Genomic DNA, 12,351 nt, shown 5'->3' with positions numbered 1-12,351 from the left:
ATAGTGTTGGAGTCGTGAATGGCCGTGCAGGTTGAACAAGGAATACAGGAGGGGACTGAGGATGCACCCCTGAGGGGCCACCGTGTTGAGGATCAGCGCGGCGGATGTGTTGTTACCTACCCTTATCACCTGGGGGCGGCGCGTCAGGAAGTCCAGGATCCAGTTGCAGAGGGAGGTGTTTAGTCACCAGGGTACTTAGCTTAGTGATGAGCTTTGAGGGCCCCATGGTGTTGAACGCTGAGCTGTAGTCAATGAATAGCATTCTCATATAGGTGTTCCTTTTGTCCAGGTGGGAAAGGGCAGTGTGGAGTGCAATAGAAATCATCATCTGTGGATCTATTAGGGCGGTAATCAAATTGGAGTGGGTCTATAAGGGCACAAGATGAGACCCATATTCAGACACAGGAGGCAGATGATTAAGCTCCGATATTTATTATAACATAAGGGGTAGGCAAAAGGCAGGTTGGGTACAGGCGAGAGTTCAGAAATCAGGTCAGAGTCCAAACAGTTACAAGGCATTAGGCAGACTCGAGGTCAGGGCAGGAAGGATGGTCAGGCAGGTGGGTTCAGTGTTAGGACAGGCAAGGGTCCAAACCAGGAGGACTAGTAAAAACAGAGACTGGGAAAAAAATAGGAGCAAGGAGATAAACGCTGGTTGACTTGGCAAACAAGACGAACTGGCACAGACAGACAGAAAACACAGGGATAAATACATCGGGGCTGATGAGCGACACCTGGATGGGGTGGAGACAAGCACAAGGACAGGTAAAACAGATCATGGCGTGACAGGGTCTAGGGTTTCTGGGATAATGGTGTTGATGTAAGCCATTATCTTTGTAGTGCCTGGGTGTATTGATATGCCATCCAAAGTGTAATTAATAACTTCACCATGCTCAAACGGATATTCAGTGTCTGCTTTAAAAAATACAATAATTACCCATCTGCCAATAGGTGCTCTTAGTTGCGAGGCATTGGAAAACCTCCATGGGCTTTGTGGTTGAATCTGTGTTAGAAATGTACTGCTCGACTGCAACTTATGTGGCTTTTTACTCCTGAACTTGATTTGGTTCACCATAACAAAGGGGAATACTTATTGACTCAAGGTATTTCAGCTTTTCATTTTTAATTAATTTGTAAAAATAAATAAAATTGAAAGACATTATTCCACATTGACATTAAGGGGTATTGTGTGGAGGCCAGTGACAAAAAAAATCTCAAATTAATATATTTCTTATTCTGGCTGAAACCCAACAAAATGTGGAAAAAGTCTAGGAGTGTGAATACTTTCTGAATGCACTGTACATTATTCTTAACTAATCAAACGTGTTAGTTGGACTTATTGCACTCATTACCAAAGTGGTTGTTTCAGTTTAGATGGTTTAGGTAGTATCACATCTTAATCTTCCCAATCCGGCAGTCATTATGAATGCTGGTTGCAGTTTAAATGTTTTGGGCTGTAGGCCAACACGAATTACACATCACTTTGCAAGCCTGCATGATGTGACTTTCCCTCAACATTAGGCTTTATGAAATATGTGTTGTATTGTGTTAAATGACTACATTTTTATGATAACATATTCACTTAAGATATCACTTGGTGTAGGTCACAGGACCGAAAATTGATAAATGCAATAACCCTGTCTCTGTAACTATCAAATACAGTTTTGGTTTGGAAACTCTACAATTCACTCGAAAGACAAGGCACTCTGGGAAATATGCAAATAAGCATTTAAACTAAGCAGTGTGTTAATTTAACACTGAAATGTGTGGACCCGTATAGACACTGGACTGTATTTACCTGGCTGTAAAAGACTAGTTGGTTGTAATCTAGTTATTTGAGAACTTATTAACCAGAAGAATAGTTTACAACCAGAAAATGATACCATTAAGATGTCCACTACATCAAAAGGAATGGTATTTATTTGGCAATTGAAAATTTGCTTTGCCCTCTTCACATATACAATATATAACCAAAGTAAACAGGCTTTCAGAATGCCCTGCTGGTTCAATGACTCAAGGACACCAGCAGTGGATTTAACCTTGAACAATTCATTGTATGTTTTAAAATGCCAGTGTGAAAGTGGGCTCAGAGTGTAATAAGCGAAAATAGGGCAGATTACGATGGGAGGCCTGAACTTGGCTGGATGTTACCCCGCAGGAAGACTTTCTCACTAAGCCGTTGGGCTGCTGTGTGTGTGTTTGTGTGTTTATGTTTGCGTGTGCATGTGTGCGTGCATGGACAGTGACAGAGTAGAAAAAAGAGTTTGCCTGGACAAAAACGTATTTATTGATGAGTACAGAGGTGTTTTTTTGCTGTCAAGAAAAGGAAGATCTCCCTCTCCCTCTCTCTCTCTCTCTCTCTCTCTCTCTCCACCCTCTCACTCTCTCGTTTAGCTCTGCTGTATCTGTCCATGGTAGCCTGCTTATCTAATGGAAACTAAAAACTCTCCCCCACCCTGTCAGCCTATTGTCCTAGTCTATAAGCAGCAAATAGCATCATCATTATTGCATAAGCACAGTATAGTACAGTAATTGCTTTTATTCCTTGACTTAATAAATACTTTGTAATATATCCCTAAAAGGAATGTGACAGACTGGAGGGGAAAAAAGCATCTTTTTAAAATGCTCATTATGTGAGAAACGGTATGTTTTGCACGATTAGAAGTAGCCAGTGTTGATGAGTGTCGTGACTTAGTTACAACGGTGTGTTAAATCTTTAGTGTACGTAATCGTCTCTCTAAAGTCGTTCTAATTTAATTGTGTTGTTTTTTCAGCCATGATTCTGCATAATTTGTGCAAATGGAGAGATAACTGTGTCGAGATAACAAGTTTTCTACCCTTGATGGTTTTAGAGTCAAATATGTTTTTATGAGAATACTTAAGCACACTCACAACATTCAGACACAATGGCCCAATCAGAAACCGTGTGTGTGTGTGTGTGTGTGTGTGTGTGTGTGTGTGTGTGTGTGTGTGTGTGTGTGTGTGTGTGTGTGTGTGTGTGTGTGTAAGCCCTGGGTCTGCTCAGGTGGTGAGGGGCAGCTGTCTCCCGCCTCTTCAGCTCCAAAGCAAAGCCAAAGAGAGAACCCTGAATGTCAACAGGGCCCAAAATAAAATAAGATTAAAAAATATTTGATTGCTATGTGATTCTATAAAAGAGAGCAAAATGAGAACAAGTGGATAGACATAGGCCCCCGTGCACACTCAGGTGATAGTTAAATTGAGGGCAGCCTTAACTGAATGAACAAGAGAGACTAAATGTACTTGTATATATGAACATTTATTCAAATAGAAGTGGGGGGATGGCCCCGTCTCCGGGGGATGAACCCCAGAGCCAGACGCAGGGATGGCAGATAGCACTTTGATGGGCGTCTGGCATCAGTACCCCACTGGCTGGGTGTAAGATACTGTATTCAGCTGGTGGCGGTGGGGAGGTAGAGGGGAGAGGGCGTAAACTTTTGCTGCAAGTGCGAGACAAGGGGTAAGCAATCATTTAAATACATGATTTACCCCCATTGGTGAGAAAGAGAGCAAGGTGATTATTGAATTGCTATGCCCATAGGTATATTAGGAAGCCTGGTGGAATCACGTTATTCTGATGTGGCTCAATTGTCCAACGGCAACAAACGACTGACATTCCGCATGTGGTTAATTGCTAGTGAAGGAAGAGTGACCTGACGTTTTCCTGTTGATGAGATAAAGTTCCCGCTGTGGCCGTGTCAGGAGAATATTCCATCAACGTTCCGCCAAGCATTCACAGTACATGGTTGCCATGTTCTCAGAATATAAGATACTAATGTTCTAGACACGTTTCATGAGAGGGGTATGTTATTAGGATCTCCCATTAGCTGTTGCAAAAGCACCAACTACTCTTCCTGGGGTCCGCACCAAAACATGAAACATGACATATTACAGAACATTAATAGACAAGAAGAGCTCGATGACAGAACTACGTACATTTATTGGGACAGCGGTTAGGGCGTTTGTCATTGGTGCCGGTGGCCTGGGTCCGAGACCTGCTAGAGTAGTCATCCTACTATCACATTCTTTGCTAAATATATTAATGTCATTATTTGGCAAGAGTTACAACTATCTGATCTAATTCAAATGTGTTTCTTATTAAAGGTTGTGAATCTGTAGGGTTTCCCCTTGAGCACAAGGTAGTTGTTACGGTTTTCTGTAGGTGAAAGAGAGTCGGACCAAAATGTGGCGTGTAGATTACGATCCATGTTTAATGAACTGAAGAAACACGAATCAAAATACAAACACTACAAAAACAATGAACGTAACGAAAACCAAAACAGCCTAATACTGGTGCAAACTAATACACGACAGACAAAACGACACTAAGGACATAAGGACAATCACCCACGAAACACTCAAAGAATATGGCTGCCTAAATATGGTTCCCAATCAGAGACAACGATAAACACCTGCCTCTGATTGAGAACCACTTCAGACAGCCATAGACTTATCTAGAACACCCCACTAAGCTACAATCCCAATACAAAACATGCCACATACAAAAACCCATGCCACACGCTGGCCTGACCAAATAAATGAAGAAAAACACAAAATACTTAGACCAGGGCGTGACAGTAGTACTACATTTCCACTACCTCATAAATTGTCAGTATCTATTCATTCAATATAGCTGAGCATCAAAGAGACCCTTGTCGTCTTTCTAAAATCAACAACACATTTACCATGTAGAACAAACGTGTCATTGAGAAACTAATTTTCATTAGATCAGATAGGTGTGTTGTAACTGTTGCCAAATAATGGCATTAACATACACTACCGTTCAAAGGTTTGTCCTTCTTTTTGAAAGAAAAGCACAAAAAATTTGTCCATTAAAATGACATCCAATTGATCAGAAAACAGCGTAGACATTCTTAATGTCGTAGATGACAATTGGAAATGGATGATTTTTAATGGAATATCTGCAGAGGCCCATTATCAGCAACCATCACTCCTGTGTTCCAATGGCACGTTGTGTTAGCGAATCCAAGTTTCTCATTTTAAAAGGCTAATTGATTGTTAGAAAACCATTTTACAATTATGTTAGCACCGCTGAAAACTGGCCTTCTAGGAGTTGCAAAGAAAAAGAGTTGCAAAGAAAAAGCCATATCTCAGACTGGCCAATAAAAAGAAAAAATTAAGATGGGCAAAAGAAAACAGACACTGGACAGAGGAACATCCCGGAGTCGCCTCTTCACTGTTGACGTTGAGACTGGTGTTTTGGGTACTATTTAATGAAACTGCCAATTGAGGAATTCTGTTTCTCAAACTAGACACTCTAATGTATTTGTCCTCTTGCTCAGTTGTTCAAGGGGGCCTCCTACAACTCTTTCAATTCTGGTTAGAGACCGTTTGCGCTGTTGTGTGAAGGGAGTAGTACACAGCGCTGTACCAGATCCTCAGTTTCTTGGCAATTTCTCCTCATGGAATAGCCTTCATTTCTCAGAACAAGAATAGACTGACGAGTTTCAGGAGAAAGTACTTTGTTTCTGGTCATTTTGGGCATGTAATCGAACCCACAAATGCTGATGCTCCAGATGCTCAACAAGTCTAAAGAAGGCCAGTTTTATTGCTTCTTTAATCAGAACAACAGTTTTCAGCTGTGCTGATATTGCAAAAGGGTTTTCTAACAATCAATTAGCCTTTTAAAATGATAAACTTGGATTAGCTAACACAACGTGCCATTGGAACACAGGAGTGATGGTTGCTGATAATGGGCCTATGTAGATATTCCATTAAAAATCAGTTGTTTTCAGCTATAATAGTCATTTACAACATTAACAATGTCTACACTGTATTTCTGATCAAAGTGATGTGATTTTAATGGACAATATTCTTTTGCTTTTCTTTCAAAAACAAGGACATTTCTAAGTATTTGGGGTATTGACCCCAAACTTTTGAACAGTAGTGTATATTGTTAAGAATGTAAGAGTAGGGTGACTTCCCTAGCGGGTCTCGAACCCAGGCATGTGCTTATTGGGCCAGTATACAGTAGTTAGGCCCTGTCCAGAAGAAACCCTAACCCCTCCTCCCTAGGCACTTATGTAGATGAAGCAACTTGAAGGATGTAAGCAATAATGGTGATTGCACTTGTCTTCATGTATCCACCAGTACCCAAATACCCGATCTGAGACCCGAGCGGGTCGGATACAGAATTCTAAATAATGTCACAGGTCTGGGTATGATTTTCACAGGTCTCGGGTTTGTGTTATTTTAACTGACTTGTCCGGAAGGGCCCGAACAGATCGGAACTTTACTCCTGCAGTAGAGAGAGAGAGAGAGAGAGAGAGAGATTTTATCATTTATGCTGCTGCTTTTGCTTTTCATGAGAGTGGAGCATGGCGAGTGTAGCTTGTTGTTGTTGTTGGCCAATCATAAGTCATTAAAGCGGCAATAGTTAGGAGATATCTAATCAATGGAAGATGCAATTAAAATGACAGAATTAAAAGTTCAAGGAGAAGGATAGGCATTAACAACCTAGAGCCAACAGGTAGGCTGCTACTTAATATTCAGAATGGAGTTGTTGTTATTTGCAAATGTAGAATGAGAAAGTGCATGCACTACAACCTCAATTAGCTTAACAGTTAGCTGGCTTAACTAGCTGCTCTGGGTTTGATGCAGCCAAGACAGGTACTATGTGATCATATTTCATGATAAATAACCTAGCTATGGCAGCTATTAGTCTACTATAGCGCCAGTAGGCTTGGTTGGTTGCTGTCTCTCTCTCCATGTCTCCTCCCTGCTCCCCGTGTCACTCACTCACAGTATGGCCCCTCCCTCATGCGCTTTATCAGCTCTGGTTAATAAAGTAACTTAACAAATGTCTAATATTTCAAATATATACGTTGAAAACACTCTGTTTAAAGCACTGGGTGTGAGAGTATCCCAAACCTTGCCAACAGACAAAGCGCTATGATTGGATCAGGGGTTCACCAATCAGAGACTTGATTGGCTTGGCAACAATAACAAGACATGATTTGTAATTACATACTTTTGGGGGGGGGGAATGAAACGTGTCTAGAACATACATATTTTAAGTTATGTGAACATGGTAACCACGGTCTGAGTAAGTTCTATTTTACATTAAGGGAATGGTCTCTTGGAAACATTCCTTGCACATCACGGGAACGTTACTATGAAAACGTTAGTTAATGACCTAGTGAGACTCTTAAGGGAACGTTCGACAATATGGTGTGTCCTAAGGGATGCTCTGAAACACTCTTCTGAGGTGCTGTCAGTGCAATCCTCTGCGTTGAATGGCTTGTTACCCTTTTCCTCATCAAAAGAATGATAAACACTGGGACGGTGAGTCACCCAAAGACTAATCCTCAAAATAATAGCGATTAAGCCTCCAGTTTGCAGTGTGCCATCATTTCTCTGCCTCATAAGCTTTTATCCCCACTCTATGAAAAGGATCATTGCATCTACACTCCTATCATCCATGAATATGGTATCTTTCTCTGGGGAAGTCGAAGCCGGGTTGAAAGAGGAAAACTGTTTTACCATCAATTCAATGGATCGTGAAGGGCAACTCTTGTGTAGTGTAAAAAATGCATATATATATATATATATATATATATATATATATATATATATATATATATATATATATATATATATATATATATACATACTTTCAGACATACACACAACAAATATAAGGGTAAGATTAAAAAGCATGATTCAATGCACAGTTGACCAGTTGAAAACAAAGACTGCAAAAGACTAAGTGTGTGGTTAAAAGTGTCAAATGAACGCCAAAATATGTTATAAAACAACAACAAACATGAAACCTCTAACTGTTCTTGTAGCCAAAATATTTTTCTGAGCCAAATATAAATTCGCTCACAGTTGATGTTTGTACCCGCTTCTATGGAGCAAAACATTACATTTCTTGCCTGGTACTTTTTGTGACTTAATGCTTGAAAGATTATTGAGATCAATTGCAGATTTGTGTGAGAGAGAGGGGGAGGGGAGAGGGGGGGGACAGCAAGGGAGAGAGAGAGAGAATGGGGTGACAGAGAGAGAGAGCGGGGGAGTGAAAGGGGAAACAGAGAATGAGAGAGAGTGAAGGGAGAGAGTAAGAGAGAGAGAGTTAGAAGGAGAGAGAGCTAGAAAGAGAGGGCGATAGAAAGAACGAGAGAGTCAAGGTCCCCAAAAGTCACAACTTAGCACAGCACCCAGTTGGAGGTGAAAATGTTCCCCTAGTTTCTGCTTTATCACACACGCACGCACGCACAAAAGCACAAACACACATTCTATTTAATGGATCCTGATTGCTATTAATGTGTGCTGATGGTAATATCTCCAGGGGAAGTGTTCACCTCCATCAAGATCAAAAGTAATATAATTGGCTATTTAAACCCCATTTGCTCTCGCTCGCTCGTTCTCTCTCTCTCTCTCTCTCTCTCTCTCTCTCTCTCTCTCTCTCTCTCACTCTCTCTTCCATCTCTCTCTCTCTCTCTTCTGACCAATCTCTTATAGCTGTACCACAATAGAAATGTGTGTGCCAAGCTGCAGTACTCCAAACTTGATTTGGATTAAGTGCTGTCCTTAATCCTTAAAATATTTGGGTTATTTTTGGACAATTTAGCACATTGAGAGTTCTAGAGGCAGAAGGACAGAAATGTGTAGATTGAAGTACTCAGTACGGCAGTAGGGATGGGCACGGGTATTCGATTATTCTAATATCCGAACAGACGTTAGTATTCAATTACCTGGAAGAGTATTATTTTTTGAGAGAAAGGCTTTTAAAGGCTTTGGCTAAAATGCAATCAAATTATCTGTGACATTGCTACATAGCCAACAAGGATAGACCATTACATTCAAAATTATAATAAAACTAGTGATGCACCAATATGACATTTTTGGCCGATACCGATATCCGATATTGTCCTGGCCAAAAACACCCGATACCGATAACTGATATTTAAAATGTCCCATAGGGCGGCGCACAATTAGCCCAGTGTCGTCCGGGTTTGGCTGGGGTAGGCGGTCATTGTATATAAGAATTTGTTCTTAACTGACTTGCATAGTTAAATAAAGGTTACACACACACACACACACACACACACACACACACACACACACACACACACACACACACACACACACACACACACACACACACACACACACACACACCACACTGACCAAAAAGTTATTTTGTTGGTATTTACGTATGTCCCCATTACCAGTAAAACATAATCAAAACCTATTTATTTCACTTACTTACTGTACTGTTTCGTTGTTCATTTGTTCAGTCATTTCATTCTCAACCAGGATTTCTATGGACCGCCGTTTGGGTCTTTGCCAAATAAGCTTGTTGATCAATCAGGACCTGAATATGACTGCACATCACATAATAATTTAACGTAGTAGTAATATATGTAGTTATTACACATTGATTACAATATCACTCGTATTTCATATGTCACAACGATTCATCGATATACGTATACTATGATGCTGGTAAAGTTGTCTCGCGCACCTGCTGGTCATAAAAAAAGCTAGCTAGCTGATGGATGCAAATAATGTTCATCCCCAAAACAACATAATCTGTTTCAGCTAGCTAACTATATAGCTAGGTGTCATCATCTAAAATATCCCTCATTTATAAGACAGTTTTTATTTGATTAATGGTGGTTGGACCCATCTATGTGAAGCTAGCCACAATAAGGATTAGCCACAAGAGAGGACTTTGCGGTGAGCTTTCAAAATAAAAGTATGTCATTGACAGTGATGCAAATAAATACAAATAGTAGAATTATGCCATAATTGAATAGATCATGCTAAACAAGGATGGAATGTGTCACGCCCTGGTCGAGGTATTTTGTGTTTATCTTCATTTATTTGGTCAGGCCAGGGTGTGGCATGGGGTTTTAGTATGTGGTGTGTTGGTATTGGGTTTGTAGCTTAGTTGGGTGTTCTAGTTAAGTCTATGGCTGTCTGAAGTGGTTCTCAATCAGAGGCAGGTGTTTATCGTTGTCTCTGATTGGGAACCATATTTAGGCAGCCATATTCTTTGTGTGTTTCGTGGGTGATTGTCCTTATTGTCCTTGTTCCTGCATCTGTGTTAGTTTACACTAGTATAGGCTGTTTCGGTTTTCGTTACGTTTTGTAGTGTTTGTATTTAGATTCGTGTTACGTTTTGTTCATTAAACATGGATTGCAATCTACAGGCTGCATTTTGGTCCGACTCTCTTTCACCGCATGAAAATCGTTACAGAATGTTGTTATATGAAATCAACAAAAGACAAGAATTTGTCAATTTGACAACAATCTGTTGAAATCACACTGGATGTATTATACTTTAGAATTGCATTAGGGGCATACTTATTTCACTGTACAGCCTTACCATTGGATTATGGATCAATGACATGGGGTATCAGTCTACTCAGTGACACCCAGAGAAAATTAGCGTCGTAGCTCTTATAGTGGGACTCAACTGTGAATTGAGCCACATTTATTGTCAACCTTTGTGTATTGAACACTATTCCAGAGGAAAAATATTGCGTGGATGTTTTGGAGTCTGATAACTCTGAGGAGGACATTGGGTATTGCTTGGGTATTGTGTAGACTGATACCCCATTTCATTGATCCCCAATCCTTAGGTAATGCTGTACAGTGCAATATGAATATAAATACACACAATCGGATGACTGGGGAGGTGATTTCACACAGTCCCAGTCCCGCGATAAGAGCTAATATTTGCGTAAACTCTTCACAGTTGTGTTCTGTGGGTGTCACAAAGTACACTGATAACCCATTTCATTGCTTCACATTTCAAACTTGTTTAACATTATCTAGTCTAAATATGGAATGATCCCACCAATTGTAACCTTCTGCATCACTTTTAAAGAGGACTTTTTTATTTTGAAGGCAAACTGCAAATTCCACTATTGTCCCTAATCCTGATTGTGGCTAGCTTCACAACGCATAACCTGGTCCGGTCTAGCCTCACTTGCTGGCTGCTTATAACGTTAGCTTTGGGCAACAGGGTTAAGTATCTGGCTAGTTTTTTATTTTCATGAACTGAAGTTCAATTTCAATAGGCGAACAACAAGTGGCTACCTACCTAATACTTACTCACAAGGATTCCTAAATCATTGCTAAGAATAAGGAAAATGACTGCAGTTTCTACTGGTCATTGTTTTCAGGCTGGTTGTATTGGTGCTAGTTAGGTACCAAGCTAAAGCTAGCTACCCCAGAAGTTGTGGTAATGCTTTATTACCAACATGGTATTGTAAACATCATTCATGGCATCATTCACAGACTTTTTTGTACAGCTTTGACAGTGCTACTGATAGTCATGGTGGCGCTTGGCTTGCATGTGAAAATTCAGAACACACAACATTCTATAATAGAACTATGTTATTTGAAGTGTCAAATTAAAAGCTTATTTAAAGCGGCAAATAGTGTTATTGTCAAATAGTGTTATTTGACGTGTATCCTTTTTGACACGCAAAGACCCAAGCGGCGTTCCATAGTATGTTGCAAGGTAATAGCAGTGACGATATTACTGTGTAACTCCGGTAGGGCAACATCTGAAAAATAGCGCACTTGGTTGTGTGTACCGGTGCTCAATCAGTCATGAAGTCCAACATCACCCACGACAGAGAACGGTTGATTGTCAAGGGCAATGAATTCCATTATCTTGGCGTTAATGGAGTTCACCTTTGAGTTATCTCGCTGAAATGTTCTTACTCTTTCAAATGACTGCTCGACTTGTTGACTGCTCGATCCACACAGCAGACATTGTGGGCTAGGTTAGGAATGCTGTGTTGCACGTGTAGCGCAAAATTTTACGTAGCGTTATTACGTCATGTACCCACGTTATATAGGTATGTCAGCTTTGACATTGGTTTTGCACATCGGCGTTAAACTAGACATCGGCCGATACCAATGTTGCCAATTTTAGCTAATATCGTCCGATTCCGATATGTTCACCGATATATTGTGCATCCTTAAATGAAATGACAGTTTTTCTGACTACGCGTCAATCGAAGTGGCGCTACAGTCAGAGGCTCCATGTGTAGCAAATGACGTTAAGTGAGAATAGCCTCAAATAGCCTCAATTAGCCTAACTACTTTAGCTAGCTGGCTACTGTAGCTAGGTAGCTTCTTTACAACAATTTGATGTGGTCAAGACAAACACTTCCAGATGGTTTGATATATAACCTATTGCAGCAACAAGTTTGTCTAACTAGCTTGAGTCGGTTTGGCTTCTCTCTCTCTCTCTCTCTCTCTCTCTCTGACTGTCACACACACACTGGTCCCTGAAATAAACTTGTATTTCAACTATCTGGATACATTTTATGATATTATACGAAT

Source organism: Oncorhynchus masou, chromosome 18 (genome assembly GCF_036934945.1).
Source record: "Oncorhynchus masou masou isolate Uvic2021 chromosome 18, UVic_Omas_1.1, whole genome shotgun sequence".
In the NCBI taxonomy this organism is placed as follows: Eukaryota; Metazoa; Chordata; class Actinopteri; order Salmoniformes; family Salmonidae; genus Oncorhynchus; species Oncorhynchus masou.
Note: the sequence above shows the minus strand (reverse complement) of the source record.